This window comes from Carlito syrichta, unplaced genomic scaffold (genome assembly GCF_000164805.1).
Source record: "Carlito syrichta isolate Samal-C Ts95f unplaced genomic scaffold, Tarsius_syrichta-2.0.1 Scaffold316283, whole genome shotgun sequence".
In the NCBI taxonomy this organism is placed as follows: domain Eukaryota; kingdom Metazoa; phylum Chordata; class Mammalia; order Primates; family Tarsiidae; genus Carlito; species Carlito syrichta.
This window is the reverse complement of record NW_007260379.1, coordinates 315,321-330,366: the sequence shown is the minus strand read 5'-3', so window position 1 is coordinate 330,366 and position 15,046 is coordinate 315,321.

Genomic DNA, 15,046 nt, shown 5'->3' with positions numbered 1-15,046 from the left:
AAATGAAGCAAACATAGACAATCCCCCACTCTGATGTAACTAAGGGAGATAGACCCTAAACAGGTGATCATACAAAAGTATAGAGTGCTGCTGTGTGCTGCGGAGCTTGCCTATCTATATTCCCAGCTACTTTGGAGGCTGAGTTGCGAGGATTGCTTGAGCCTAGGAATTTGAGAACAACCTGTATAACATGATGTGATGAAACCATGTCTCTGAAAAAAAAAAAAGGAAGGAAAAAAAGAATGTACAGAGCATGAGGAAAGCCAACTTCTCAGTCTTAATTTCATTTAAAATTAGTGGCGAGACCTCATCTCTACAATAAACCCCCCAAAAATTAGCTCGGTGTGGTGGTGTGTGCCTGTGATTCCAGTTACTTGGAAGGCTGAGGCAGAAGAAGGATCATCTGAGCCTAGCAGGTCAAGGCTGCAGTGGCCGTGAGTGTGCCACTGCACTCCAGCCTGGGCGACACAGTGAGACTCCGACTCAAAACAAAAAAAATTAGAATGGTACCGGGTGCAGTGGCTCATGCCTGTAATCCCAGCCCTTTGCAACCTGGACAACTTGGTGAGACCTGGTCTCTATAGTAAAATTGAAAAAAAAAAATTAGCTGGGCATGGTGGTTCTCCTGTAGTTCCTCCTACTTGGAAGGCTGAGGGAAAAGGATTGCCTGAGCTCCGCGGGTCAAGCCTGAGGTGGTGGTGAGCGTGCCACTGCACTTCAACCTGGGTGACAGAGTGAGACTCCAACTCAAAAATAAGTAAATAAATAAACAATAAAATAAAATAAAATTAGAATGGTAAATACTGAGTGCTACCCCCCAACACTGAGGAAGAATGGGGCTTTTCTCATCTCCCTCTTCTCTTTCTTCCCTGCCCCCAGGACTGGGCCACTTCTGGATAGGGCACTGAGTCCCAGCTCAGCTCACACTGAGAATGTAAGAACTACAAACAAGATTTCTATTAAATTAAGTTTTGTGTCTAAAAAAAAACAACCGAGTGCTTTGTGCAATTGTGAAGATTAAATGAGATAATGCATGTGGAGCTGCTGACAAATTGCCCTAGGGTACAACAAATAAATATTATTTAACTTCTCCACACCCCAGTGATGTTTTCAGCTTTTCCCCCTTGACAAATTTTCCCCTTTTTTTCAAGGTCAGGATGCTAAAGTTGACTAGTCCTCTTGAAAGAGATAGGCAGAGACAGAAAGGGGGAGTCGAAAGACCCTGAACTGATCTCGCTTGTGCCTGGCTGAATTCCAGCTCCCGTAGCTCTCCAGTGGTCCCCAAGAGTCTTCTGCTCAGCCCCAGTCCCAGCTGCTATGGACTAACCTTAAATCCAAATTCTCCTTTGTCTCTGATATGGCTCCAGGGACTCAGCCGTCCTGGGATTCCTCTTGATCATTTAATCCTCCCTCTCTCAACCTGCCTGAGGAATAGAACACAGTATCCTCTTTGTTACTCTCTTTATTGTTACCCCCAAAGACAAGCCCTGTGTCCTATTTCGTGGGCTTTGATGGGCCAAACAGGAGACAGTAGAAGGAACTAACGGGTGACAAATCAAAGTTCTAGAGTCATATCTCTGATCTATTATTCTTGATTCCCTTGAGTAACTCACTGGAAGAGGGGAGTGGGGACAATGGTTATGCCTTAATCTCCAAGAGGGTCCCTTCTCCCAAGCAGGCAGAACAATCATTGTCCTACTTACCTCCAGGATGCCTTTGCATCTTTGAGATTTTCTAAACTGAGTGGTACTCACATCATCTGGCATAATCTCCTCTGGGAAATTTCTCCTTCCTCAGTCCTGGTATTCCAAGAGCAACTCAACTACAGATGCCTAAATGATTCAGCATTCCCTGTCCCCTCCCTTCTCCCTTCTTTAATTCTTATCTTTGTTATCTACTTGCTGTGTGACCCTGGGCAGTTCCTGAATAATGATTTTACAAAACAACTTTGATGTGTCTTATATATGCTTTATACTTATTAACTCAATTAATATAACAACTCCATGAGGCAGATAATTTTATAGAAAAGAACACCAAGAGATAGGAAAATTGAATTTGCCAGTCTTTGTTTCCTCCTTTTTTCTTTCTTTCTTTTATTTTTTTCTTTTTCAGTCAAGGTCTCACTCTGTAGCCCAGGCTGGAGTATAGTGGCACCATCATGATTCACCACAGCCTTGACTTCCTGGGCTCAGGTGATCCTTCCGCCTCAGCCCCTGTAGTAGCTGGGACTACAGGTGCACGCCACAATGACTGGATAATTTTATGTATTTATGTATTTATTTATTGAGATAAAGTCTTGCTATGCTGCCCAGACTGCTCTTGAACTCCTGGGCTCAAGCAATCCTCCTGCCTCGGCCTCCTAAAGTGCTGGAATTACAATGTGAGCCACCACGCCCGGCTAATTTTCTCCTTTGTAAGATGAATCTAAATTGCATTACATCATAAGATTGCTGGGGATGTTAACTGTATGAGATAATATCTTCTGCAACAACTTGGGTCTTCTGTAGCAACTTGGATGAGATTGGAGGATATCAGCCTAAGTGAACTAACATAGGAATAGAAAACCAAACACTGCATGTTCTCGTTAAGTGGGAGCTAAACTCAGGATCTGCGAAGGCATAGGGAACAGTATGAGACATTGGAGACTCAGAAGGGGGAGAGTGAGAAGTGGTGGAGGAATGAAAAATCATGTATTGCAGTGGTCCCCAACCTTTTTGGCATCAGGGACAAGTTTCATGGAAGACAATTTTTCCATGGGGTAGGTTGGTGTGGGTGGTTGTGGGAATGGTTTTAGGATGATTCAAGGGCATAACATTGATTGTGGACTTTATTTCTATTATTATTACATTGTAATACATAATGAAATAATTATACAACTCACCATAAAAAAAAAAGAACGGACAGAAGTGATAAATAAAATAACGGGCAGGCCATATGTGGACTAAAGTAAGTGTTAGATTCTGTTAAAGCCTGCCATCAGATGCAGCTGTACAACTGAAGTACATCAACTCGCTTGCCACTCACTGATAGGGTTTTAATATGAATCTACAAACAATTTACTTATTATGCTCTTTGTGCAGTCAAACCTCATTGCTAATGTTAATCTGTATTTGCAGCTGCTCCCTAGCGCTAGGATCACCACTTCAGCACCACCTCAGATTATTAGGCATTGACTCTTGTAAAGAGCATGCAACCTGGATCCCTCACATGCACAGTTCACAATAGGGTTCGTGCTCCCATGAGAATCTAATGGCACCACTGATCTGACAGAAGGCAGAGCTCAGGCATTGATGCAAGCGATGGGGAGTGGCTGTAAATATAGATGAAGCTTCACTTGCTCACCCTCCATCATCTCCTGCTATGTGGCCCAGTTCCTAACAGGCCGTGAACTGGTAGGTAAGTCCCTGCCCAGGGGTTGGGGACCCCTGACCTATTGGGTACAATGTGTACAGATGGGGGTGGTGGTTACACTTAAAGCTCAAATTTCTTCACCACTATACAATGCATCTATGTAAACAAAACTATTTGTACCCTCTGAAGCTATTGAAATAAAGAAAAATGAAATGAAAAAGAGAGAATATTGAAGAAGGCACTTGATCTACATTAGAAGATCATTTTTCAGAGGAGGAAAAATAAAGAAGCTGAGAGGAGAAAAGAAAACAATATATTCCTACAACATTTGTGATATTAGTCTTCTTATTTTCCATTTCTGATTCTTTTTATTTGTTCACGTGTATTTAAGTTATTACCAGGAGATACTTAAATATTTCAAAACAGCATTGTTCTCATTTACTTTCTTTGTTCCATTATTGGAGAATAGATTATATTTATATTTGTGATAGGCCCAATGATACAATTATATTTTCATACAATTGTGTGTGTGTGTGTGTGTGTGTGTGTGTGTGTGTGTGTGTTTAGTTAGAGTCTCACTCTATCGCCCTGGCTGGAGTGCAGTGGCATGCTCCTGGCCACTACAACTTTGACCTGCTGGGCTCAGGTGATCCTTCAACCTCAGTCTTCCGAGTAACTGGAAGTACAGGTGCACGTTCCCATGCCCAGTATGGTATGGTATGGTTTTTTTTTTTTAATTTATTGTAGAGATGGTTTTTAAAAAAAATTTATTGTAGAGATGAGGTCTTACTATGTTGCCCAGGCTGGTCTTGAACCCATGGGCTCAGACAATCCTCTCACCTCAGCCTCCCAAAGTGTAGGGATTATAGATTTGAGCCACCATGCCTGGCCTACAATTGTGGTTTTAAGAGGAGTTAAGCTAGGCATGGTGGCTCTCACCTGTAATCACAGCACTTTGGGAGGCTGAGGTGAGAGGATTGCTTGAGTCCAAGAGTTCAAGGCTGCAGTGAGCTGTGATCGAGCCACTGCACTCCAGCCTGGGCTACAGAATAAGACCCTGACTTTTTTTTTTTTTTGAGTTGGAGTCTCACTCTGTTGCCCAGACTGGAGTGCAGTGGCCGCTCCCAGCCACCATAACCTCGACCTGCTGGGCTCCAGCGATCCTTCCGCCTCAGCCTTCCAAGTAGCGGAAATTACAGGCATGCACTACCACACCTGGCTAATTTCTTGATTTATTGTAGAGATGAGGTCTCGCTGCCCAGGCAGGTCTCTAACCCACAGGCTCAGGCAATCCACTCACCTCAGCCTCCCAAAGGCGCGGGATTACAGGCTGAGCCACCAAGCCCGGCTAAGACCCTGATTTAAAGGAAAAAAATTTGAGTTCAGAAAGACAAAATTATGCATTCATACTGTCTTTTGTAATGACCTGGTTACCTTTACTGATGCTCTTTGTCATTTTATGTGGATTCAAATTATTATCTGTGACACCTTATGTTCAGCCTAAAAAAGTTTCCTTTGCATTTATTTTTACCTATCCCAAAATATCAATGCTTCCTTTAATATTTCCTGTCAGGTGGGTCAACCAGCAATACATACTCTGTTTTTGTTAATCTGGAATGTGTTTGTTTTGCCTTTATTTTTGATAGGTACTTTTCTTTTTCTTTTTTTTTTTTTGAGTTGGAGTCTCACTCTCTTGCCCAGGCCAGAGTGCAGTGACATACTCACAGTCACCTCAGCATCTACCTGCTGGGCTCTGGCAATCCTTCCGCCTCAGCCTTCCAAGTAGCCAGAACTACAGGCGCATGCTACCACGCCCGGCTAATGTTTTTGATTTATTGTAGACATGAGGTCTTGCCAAGTTGTCTGTGCTGGTCTCAAACCTGAGGACTCAGGTAATCCACTTGCCTCGGCCTTCCAAAATGCTGGGATGACAGGTAGAGCCACTGAGCCCGGCTGATGGATAGTTTTCTTAGGCATTTAATTCTTAGTTGACAATTTTTCTTTGAGGGGTAGAAAAAACTGTTTACATGAATTTGTTTCCTTTTTTTTGAGTTGGAGCCTCACTCTGTCTCCCAGACTGGAGTGCAGTGACCACTCCCGGCCACTGCAGCCTCGACCTGCTGGGCTTCGGCGATCCTTCTGCCTCAGCCTTCCGAGTAGCCAGAATTACAGGCATGCGCTACCACACCCGGCTGATTTTTTGATTTATTGTAGAAATGAGGTCTCACTGCCCAGGGGGGTCTCGAACCTGCTGGCTCAGGCAATCCACTCACCTCAACCTCCCAAGGTGCGGGATTACAGGCTGAGCCACCGAGCCTGGCGGATTTGTTTCCTTAACTTTTTTTTTAAATACAGAGTCTCATTCTGTCACCAAGGCAGGAGTGGAGTGGCGTAATCATAGTTTTCATTTTTGTTTTGTTTTGTTGTCTTTTTTTTTAGTTGTAGTCTCACTCTGTTGCCCAGGCTAGAATGCAGTGGCATGCTGACAGCCACTGCAGCCTCAACCATTTCAGCCTTCCAAGTATCTGGAACTACAGGCACGCACCATCATGCCCGGCTAATTTTTTTAATTTATTGTAGAGATGAGGTCTCGCCATATTGCCCAGTCTGGTCTTGAACCTGTAGGCCCAGGCAAGCCTCTTGCCTCAGCCTCCCAAAACGCTAGGATTACAGGTGTGAGCCACCCACCCAGTGTGATCATAGTTGTCTACAGCCTCAACATCATAGGCTCAAGGGATCCTCCTGCCTTGGCCTCCCAAAGTGCTAGAACTACAGGTGTGAGCCACTGTGCCTGATCTGTATGTGGCAGGCTGGTTTTGGTATGGCTAGAGTTGCAGGGGTGAAAGTATTCACCAAGACAGTTATGAATTAAGAAAGGTAGATTTACTAAAGAGGAGATACATTGTGAAGGGCACAATTGGCAGGACAGCAGCAAGAGTGTTTACTGTCTGTCAACAAGAATTTGGAAGGCTTACAAGAGTGCAAACAAATCAAAACCTAAGAAAACCAACTGGATCGACAAAGTCAAATTGATGGCAGCTGATGACATGTTGGACTGTGTTGGAGAGAACAGGAAGATTAAACTTGTGAACAATAGAACTCTGTGGGTTGGGTGACACGGACTAGGCCAGATGGAGAACATGTTTTAAAAAAAGAGAGAGTGAGGCCGGGCACGGTGACTCATGCCTATAATCCTAGCACTTTGGGAGGCCGAGGTGAGAGGAATGCCTGAGCCTATGAGTTCGAGACTAGCCTGGACAACTTGATGAGACCTCATCTCTACAATAATAAAAAAAAATTAGCCAGCTGTGGTGGTGCATGCCTATAGTCCCAGCTACTTGGAAGGCTGAGGTGGAAGGATTACCTGAGCCCAGCAGGTCGAGGCTGCGGTGGCCAGGAGCATGCCACTGCACTCTAGTCTGGGCGACAGAGTGAGACTCCATCTCAGAGAGAGAGAGAGAGAGAGAGAGAGAGAGAGAGAGAGAGAGAGAGAGAGAGAGAGAGAGAGAGAGAGAAGCCTCACGCCTATAATTCCAGCACTTTGGGAGGACAAGGCGAGAGAATTGCCTGAGTCCAGAGTTTCAGCCTGGGCAACTTGGTGAGACCTCATCTCTACAATACATCAAGAAAAATTAGCTGGGCGTGGTGGTGCACACCATGTAGTTCCAGCTACTTGGAAGGCTGAAGCGGAAGGATCATCTGAGCCCAGCAGGTCGAGGCTGTGGTAGCCGTGAGCATGCCACTGCACTCCAGCCTGGGTGACAGAGTGAGACTCTGACTCAAAAAAAAAAAAAAAAATTAAAAGAGAGAGAAAAATAACATGTAATCTCCAAGAGGGCAAGGCGTTTTGCTTGTTTAATTCAATACTATATTCCCAATGCCTAGAACAGTGCCTGGCATGTAAATACTTTGCTCAGTAAATATTTGGTGAATAAATGATTGAATTTAGCATGCTTAGTATAACACCTGGCATATAATAGTACCTTCTAAAACCACAGCTAACGTTTAACCTTGATCTGTTTTGCTTCTTCACCTGGTCATCTAATTAAATCAGCGGATATGTCTCAAATCTGGACCCTTTTCTATTCCCATTGTTCTTGTCCAAATTGGACTTCATAATTACTCCTCAGGTCTTGCCCAAAGTCACACAGCTAACATGAAGGTGAGCAGGTTTTCTGAACAGGTCTCTCTGACCACCTCACTTGTTTCCAACTTCTTCCTCCTCCAACCTATTCTCAACACTATCACCAGAATGATCGCTGCAAATTACAAATTACAGATAACTGATCTTGGTGTAATTCTTCAATGGTTCTGAAATTACTTGTAGAATAATAAGAGCCAATATTTAATGAGTACATTGTGCTGGGCATTGTTCTAATTGCTTTACACTTATTAACTCATCTAAGCCTTACAGAATTCTTTTTTTTTTCCCAGATGGAGAAACTGACAACAGAGAGGTTGAGCATCTTTCCCAGAGTCACATAGCAGAGTTTGGATGTGAATCTAGGCAGTCTGATTCCAGAAACCCCCTACCCATTCTCACATCCTCAGTTTCTGTGCCTTTATATAGCCTCCATGACTGCCTTAGGCAGTTATTTGTTCCTTCTCTGTGTTCCCTCACCTACTCCTGTACTAGTTCCTCTCAATACATTATCAACATGTAATAATTCTCTCTCTCTCTAAATATATATATACACACACACACACACACATATATAGTTTTCCTAAAAATTGAGCTTTTTGAGGATAGGAACTACGTTGTTACAAATAGATGTTCAGTAGATATCAAATGAATGAATGAACATTGCAGGTGAGATTCTAGAACTGATTCTAGATGGAGAGATGACTAGCTTAGGAAGAGGTTTTTTTGTTTTTGTTTTTCCTTGAGTAGGAATCTCACTCTGTCACCCAGGCTGGAGTGCAGTGGCACGCTCACAGCCATGGCAGCCCCACCCTGTTGGGCTCAGGGGATATTTCTGCCTTAGCCTTCCAAGTAACTGGAACCATAGACACGGGCCACCACCATGCCCAGTTAATTTTTCGATTTATTGTAGAGATGAGATCTTGCCATGTTGCCCAGACTGGTCTGGAACCCCTGGGCTCAGGCAATCCTTTCACCTCTGCCTTGCAAAGTGTTAGGATTACAGGCGTGAGCCACCGTGCCCGGCTAGGAAGAGCTGTTTCTGGAAGCCAAGATCATCCCCTACCCTGTCGGATCTTGGGCAATTTCTCAATAATAGCTATACATTTCCATTTTTGGACACCAGGGAGCGCTACCAACAATGCAACCCAAGTCCAAAGATTCCTAAACTTTTCTGAGTAGATTTAGAACTACTTTTTTTCCCTCTTCTGAGTCAGTCTCACTCTGTTTCCAAGGCTGGAGTGTGGTAGCACGGTCACGGCTTACTGCAGCCTCGATCTCTTGGTCTTAGCTGGGACTATAGGTGTGTGCCACCACACCCAGTGACGTTTTTGATTTTTTTTTTTCTTGTAGAGGCACACTCTCACTATGTTACCCAGGCTGGCCTCTAACTCCTGGGCTCAATTAGTCCTCTCACCTTGGCTTCCCAGAGTGCTCGGATTTCAGGCATGAGTCATCATGCCCAGCCCAGGACTTTTTTTTAAGTTTAAATATTTTGTTTTACTTTTTCAGGACCGACTGACATGTTCAAGATTTAGGATTCTTTTTTTTTTTGAGTTGGAGTCTCACTCCGTCACCCGGATGGAGTACAGTGGTATGCTCATGGCCACTCCAGCATCGATCTGCTAGGCTCAGGGATCCTTCTGCCTCAGCCTTCCAAGTAGCCGGAGCTACAGGTGCGAGCTACCACGCCCGGATAATTTTTAAAAAATTTATTGTAGAGACGTGGTCTCACCAAGTTGCCTGGGCTGATTTTGAACCCGAGAGCGTAGGCAATCCACTTGCCTCAGTCTCCCAAAGGGCTGGGATTATAGGCTGAGCCACAGTGCCTGGTCTGAAGATAGATATTTATCAAATAATAATTCTGTTTTATAAGTACTCTTTTTTTTTTTTTTTTAGTTAGAGTCTCACTCTGTCACCCAGACTGGAGTGCAGAGGCTGCTCCCGGTCACTGCAGCCTCGACCTGCTGGGGTCCAGCAATCCTTCCGCCTCAGCCTTCCAAGTAGCTGGAACTACAGGTGCACGCTACCATGCCTGGCTAATTTTTGATTTCTTGTAGAGATGCGGTCTCGCCAAGTTGCCCAGGTGGGTCACGAAACTGCGGGCTCAGGCAATCCACTCACCTTAGCTTATATTTGTACTCTTAAGGTATAGCAGAAGGCTGGAGAGAACAGGCCAAGACAGGAAAGGTGACAAGGGAAGAGGTGACTTTTTGGCTCTTTTAAAAAAATCATAATCCTTGGTTCATGATATGCTGTCACCTCTGGTCACGGCATGGGTGCTTTTATTTTACTTGAACTGAGACTTTATTGGGGAAGAAATCCCAAAGGAGAGAGCAAGCTTGGTTCTTATCATGCCACTTCATCTCCTAAGCCTCAATTTCCTTATCTACAAAATGAGTTCAGTTGGCCAGGCGTGGTGGCTCAAACCTGTAACCCCAGCACTTTGGGAAGCCGAGGCAAGTGGACTGCCTGAGTCCGTGGGTTTGAGACCAGCCTAGGCAACATGGTGAGACCTTGTCTCTACGAAAAAAAAAAAATTAGCCGGGTATGGTAGCATGCTACTTGGAAGGCTGAGGCGGAAGGATCGCTGGAGCCCAGCAGGTCGACGCTGGAGGGGCCATGAGCATGCCACTGCCCACCAGCCTGGGCGACAGAGTGAGACTCCAACTCAAAAAAAAAAAAAAAAATGAGCTGGGCTCAGTGGCTCAGCCTGTAATCCCGCGCCTTGGGAGGCTGAGGTGAGTGGATTGTCTAGTAGAACTTACTATTATATTTGCAACACTTTTTGTGCACTTCACACCATACTTAGGCCTCTTACAGTAAGTGGTAGCTTGATATAGTATCAAGAGTACTGGGTACTGGCTTGCGTTCTTGCTGACAGTATGACTCAAGCTACAGTCCTTATTTGAAAAATGGAGTTAAGCCAGGCTCGGTGGCTCAGCCTGTAATCCCAGCGCTTTGGGAGGCTGAGGTGAGTGGATTGTCTGAGCCGGTGGATTCGAGACCCGCCTGGGCAACTTGGTGAGACCTCATCTCTACAATAAATCAAAAAATTAACCGGGCGTGGTAGCGCGCGCCTGTAGTTCCAGCTACTTGGAAGGCTGAGGCAGAAGGATCGCCGGAGCCCAGCAGGTAGAGGCTGCGGTGGCCGGGAGCGGCCACTGCGCTCCAGTCTGGGTGACAGAGTGAGACTCCAAGTCAAAAAAAAAAGAGTACAGTTATCTCCTGTTATCTGTAGGGAATATGTTCCTAGTATCAAACCCTATATATAATGTTTTATTCTTATGCATACATGTCTATGATAAAGCTTAATTTATACATTAGGCACAGTAAAGGATTAACAATGATAATAATAAAAGTACAATACTGTAATAGAAGTTATGTAAATGTGGTTTTCACTCTCTCTCAAAATGTCTTATTGTACTATACTCATCTATTTTCTGACTGCAGTTGACCTTGGGCAACTGAAACTGTGAAAAGTGAAACTGCCGATAAGGGGAAACTACTGTATAGCCTCTGTCTTATTTAGCAGAGCTGCTGTGAGGAAGAGATGAAATACAGATGTGAAAAGTCTTGCAAATAGTGGAATAGAGCCTAAGAATTAGTTAATCCAATTTGATTTAACCGACATCTTCAGAATGTCTGAAAAAGCCTTAGAGGGGCACAAGAGAGATACACCTGGGGCATGGTAAAGGTTTGTTGTGTAAGTATAAAAAAGACAGGCCAGGGGCAGTGTCTCATGCCTGTAATCCCAGCACTTTAGGAGGCTAAGCTGGAAGGATCATTGAAGACCAGCCTGGGCAACATAGCAAGATCTTGTCTCTACAAAAAAAAAAAAAAAGCCAGGCATGGTGGCACATACTTGTAGTCCCAGCTACTTGGGATGCTAAGGTTGAAGGATCGCCTGAGCCCAGAGGTTTGAGGCTGCCATTTATTTTTGCCACTGCACTCCAGCCTGGGCAACACAGTGAGACCCTGACTCAGTAAATAAATAAATAAATAAATAAATAAATAAATAAGGCAGAGAGAAAGAAAAAAAAAAAATAGGGCCGGGCGCAGTGGCTCCCACCTGCAATCCCAGCACTTTGGAAAGCTGTGGTGGGAGGATTGCTTGAGCCCAGGAGTTTGACCAGCCTGGGCAATGTTGTGAGACCTTGTCTCTAGCATAAATGAATAAATAAAAATAAAAATGACAGAGAGATGGGATAAAAAAAAAAGGTCTCTGATTCCTCCTGAGGCATACAATGTGATGAAAGGTTCTTGCAGAGGCCACATTTACACACAGACATACCACGGAGCCTATTGAGGTGAGTGTCACAGCTTCTGAGCTAGGAAGATTCATAAGGTTTCAGGGTCCTCCTATTTTGTAGATGATTAAAGCTGAACTGGATCAATAATCCTACCCATCCTATAGCTGGGAAGACTGGGATACGAAAGGGAATTGACTTTTTTGCTTAGATTGGGAACTGACTTTTCTGTCATATCATTATCTTGGAGGTAGAGAGGATACCAGAATGTTCTTCCTATTGCCCAAGCCGAGGTTTTGGCTTCCAGACACCATTTATTTTTATTATATTTATTTATTTATTCAAGTTGGATCCTTCTGCCTCACCCTTCCAAGTAGCTGGAACTACAGGCATGTACCATCACACCCAGCTAATTTTTTTTATTTATTGCAGAGATGAGGTCTCGCCAAGTTGCCCAGGCTGGTCTCGAACTCGTGGGCTCAGGCAATGCCCTCACCTTGGCTTCTCAAAGTGCTGGGATTATAGGTGTGAGCCATCACACCTGGCCTTAAAATTTTTATTTAAAAATTTTTATTTGTAGAGATGGGGGTCTCGCTAAATTGCCTGAGCTGGTTTTGAACTTCTGACCTCAAACGATCTTCCTGCCTCATCCTCTTGAAGTGCTGGGATTGCAGGCATGACCCACCATGCCCAGCCTAGAATTTCCTTCTTTTTTAAGGCTGCATAATATTTCATTGTATGCATCTACCACATTTTGTTTATCCATTCATCCATTCATGAACACTTGGGTTATTTCCACCTGTTGCCCAGGCTGGAATGGAGTGCATGGCGCAATCCTGGCTCACTGCAGCCTCGACCTCCTGGACTCAAGCGATCTTCCCACCTTAGTGTCCTGAGTAGCTGGGACAACAGGTATGCACCACCATGCTCGGCCAATTTTTAACATTTTTTTGTGGAGATGAGGTCATACTATATCGCCCCAAATGGTCTCAATTCCTGTGCTCAAGTGATCCTCCCACCTCAGTCTCCCAATGTGTTGGGATTACAGGTGGGAGCCTCACCCATTTTGGGGGTATATATCCAGAAGAGGAATTGGTTGATCATATGGTAATTCTAGTTTTAGTTCCTGGATACCATTTTAGTCTCAGCACATGCAGCAAACTCTTGAGAGGTTCAAGATCTTGGTATAAATTGGTAACATACCCTGTCTTCCTGTCTCCAAGACCTAGGTTCTTTGTACCAAATAGATAAGCAACCATACCCTCCAAAGAAATCACGTGGTGACAATGAAATGATGTAGTTGAGGTTGAAGGAAGCTGTGTTAAACATGCTTTTTACTCTTTTCTCATGGGTTCTCTTAGCCAAAGAGTGCACAGGCAGGAGGATTGGCTTCGGTAGAAATGACAAACTGGCAGTCTAAGTGATTAACCTGGGGCACAGATGTGTTTTATGTGGCCTATATAGGATTTTATACTTTTAAAATTAATTGCTAATATTAAAAAAGAGATATGTTATATGAAAGTCCAGATTTTGGGTGGCTCAGCTTGTAATCCCAGCACTTTGGGAGGTCGAGGCGAGAGGATTGCCCGAGCCTAGGGGTTCGAGACCAGCCTCGGCAACTTGGTGAGACCTCATTTCTACAATAAGTCACAAAAACTAGCCAGGTGTGGTGGCGTGCGTCTGTAGATCCAGCTACTTAGAAGGTTGAGGGGGAGGGATCTCCTAAGCCCAGCAGGTTGAGGCTATGGTGGCCGTGAGTGTGCCACTGCACTCCAGCCTATGTGACAAGAGTGAGACTCCAACTCAAAAAAAAAAAAGAAGTCCAGATTTCCATTTTCCTCTTTTTTTACATAGTAAAGTATCAAGCAATCCATCTTCTCTTAATGACAACCTGGCAATGCTGGGCCCACCTTTCTGCCTGCTCTCCACAGTCCCCACCACTCCCTATTACTCCTACCTACTCTTCTCAAACATATTACCTACCTGCCCACTTTGCCATTGGAGTTTAATACCCTTGGCTCAGAGAATAGGTCTAGTAGAACCTAGATTAGAGGTTCAACTTCTGTTCTGACCAATTTTCCAGCACATGGTTGTTACTCAGTACAAATTTGAGTGATCAAATAAATTAACTCATGTCAACTAGTTTTTACTGAGCACTTACTATGAGCAAGGATGGTGGCTAGGTCCTAGAGGTGTGTCAGGCACAGCCTCTGGTCTCTGAAAACTCACAATCACTAACTGTGGGTGGGAGGAGGGACAGATACATGTATGGTCCTCTGGCCAAAGACTCATTTGAAAGGGGTGGCCAGAGTAGTTTCTGAGGAGACATTGAACTGTATCTGGACGAGTAAGAGTCCAGCTATATGAGGAGCTGGGGCAGGGAAGAGGCAGAAGCAACAGCAGATACAAAGGCTGTGAGGTGGCTGAGTCTGATGTGTTTAGGAACTTAAAGAAGGCTTGTGTGACAGAAGCTTAATAGAGCGAGAAGATTGGTAGTAAGATGACGTCAGTCGTGTATTTTTATATCAACAGCCTAACCCTTAAGCCAGGCAGCTGTTGGGCAAATCCGTGTTCCAGGCCTTCAAAGGGCTTGCTCAGAACAGGTAGCTGGCTTAGCACTGTCAGTCAGAGGAGAGACCGGGCCTAATCCCTTCCTCTGCTTCTGGTGCCAAGGACAGGGTAGGGCACAGAAGAGGTTTCAGTAAAGATATGCTGACAGCACGCTTGAGAAGAGAACAGGAAGTGCAGGCTTTGCTGAAGGAGGCCCAGGCCCCGCTCGGCTCGCTCTCCTTTGGGGCGCTGATTCTCGAGTCGCCAACACCTTCTCTAAGCGACACAGAGAGAGCAGGGAGAGTGAGACGCTGGGAGGAACCAGCCACAGGCCCTATTGACAAACCTTAAGGGGGAGGTAGCTTGAGGGGCAGGTAGGAGAACCGGCCTTGAGAGCCATGGCAGGGCATCCCACGTAGCTTGGAAGGGCAGGGAGGCGGGGCTCAGGATGGCAGATGGCGCTCTCTGGCCCAGACTCAAGCCTAGAGTGGTCTGGAAGTTTTGCTTTCTGGCATCAACATTTCCCCTGAAAACACTCGCAGGCCCTAAGGGCCTCGGGGCGGGTCCTAGCTTCACTCCCCAGCCCAGTAGTGCAAAGGAACAGGCCCTTCTCCCAGGAGCGCAAGGCCTGTCTGCAGTTTCCAGACTTGCCCACCAGGGGCCGCTGCGCACGGGCGACGAAGCGCGCGGGTTCCCAACCGCAGAGAGGCGGAAGCCGATTGGCGGCGAGGCGCGGCCGGGGGGCGGAGCCTGG